This window comes from Pinus tabuliformis, chromosome 4_2, assembly GCF_031772625.1.
Source record: "Pinus tabuliformis cultivar Carrire ecotype Pingquan chromosome 4_2, CPIR1, whole genome shotgun sequence".
NCBI classification, from domain to species: Eukaryota; Viridiplantae; Streptophyta; class Pinopsida; order Pinales; family Pinaceae; genus Pinus; species Pinus tabuliformis.
Window position 1 is genome coordinate 780,235,729 of NC_142304.1, and position 1,486 is coordinate 780,237,214.

The following is a 1,486-nucleotide window of genomic DNA, read 5'->3' on the forward strand; positions in this document are numbered from 1 at the left end:
AAAATGAGAGTAACTCCAGTGGTATAGCTCTAAAGGTAAAGTTCTTCAATATTTTTGTTATGAAGAATTCCAGTGTCTTAGATTTTCTTGAGGCGAGACCCCTAACTTGTTGACTTTTACACCATTTATTTTTTAATTTTATATACAAAACAATTCTGACATAACGCCTCTCATTTTATAAATATTAATATAATAATGCATGCATAAGCCAATGAAGCTCACATTACAATAGTAAAAACACCTATTTTCATAATCTTTTCGCTTGAACACGTGAGAATGAATTTTCATAATCTTGTCGCTTGAACACGTGAGAATGACGAGACATTTTAGCAGCGAGAGGACCCCTTCTTGACGGCAACTCCTATTTCCAACCCCATAGCCTCATTAATGCGGGGCTACATACACAGGAGATAGGAGTTTATAACACGCGAGGTGGGTACTACGCCGTTTTTTTTTTATTATCTAAACGCGAGGTGGCTATCTCCTGCACATGTAGCCCCGCATTAATGAGGCTATGGGGTTGGAAATAGCATTTTCCCTTCTTGACTATGACATTTCCAACCTCCTCTCAAAGACTTGAAAAAGTGAGGATAATAAGTTTTTTATTATTTAAGGCAATTGAGTGCATGCTTGTTGGGAGCCCATCATCTCCATGTACCAAACCATGTGATTTTATTAACATGTAAGATGTGTCTTTGTTCTTATTTGTCGCATTATCGTCCCCCGCTTTATTTGAAGTTAAGTCTTTGTAGCAGAGGAAAACATATGGAAATAGTTGATTCCGCAACTCTTTCTTCTTCTAGATTTGAAGATGAATCCTCTTCCTGTTGCGTAGACACGTGGATTTGTTCTCAATACTTTTGAACGTGGCCGGAAAAATCTTGAGAAAAAACACTTTTAAAGGAAAAACGATTACATCTCCACTATGACTATGACTAGACTTTGCGTTTGGCATCGACCTGCCATGGACTCGAAGCTATGATGGTGTTCTACTTCTCAAATGGTTCATGACCCTATGCGTTGGCATGAAATATATATTAATTTTTATATTATTTTAATGTTTTTTTAAATTATATTTTTTAAATTTTATGTTATTAACTTGTTTTGATTTATTTAACTTTGGATTTATTAAACCCATAAAAATCAATTTTTTTAAGATGTAAACTTCTTTTTTAAATATACATGTGATCATAATACTAACCTTATATATGACTTTAAAACAATACAATTACCCGAGACATGAATATTGATCTCTATTGCCTTAAAACAATTCACATAAACTCCAATCTCACTATGCTAAGGGTTGAAGTTGGTTGGAACTCATTATGCCACCTCTTAAGGGTGGACAATATGGATTTTATACAAGGGTTGTTTGAGCAACGAGAGTAACAGTGATAAATCAAATAGGAGTAAGTTCAGACGGGTAGCCTGATCGGTTGAATCCCCCCTTGCTAATCCACCAACCCTCTATCATGGGGTGTGGATT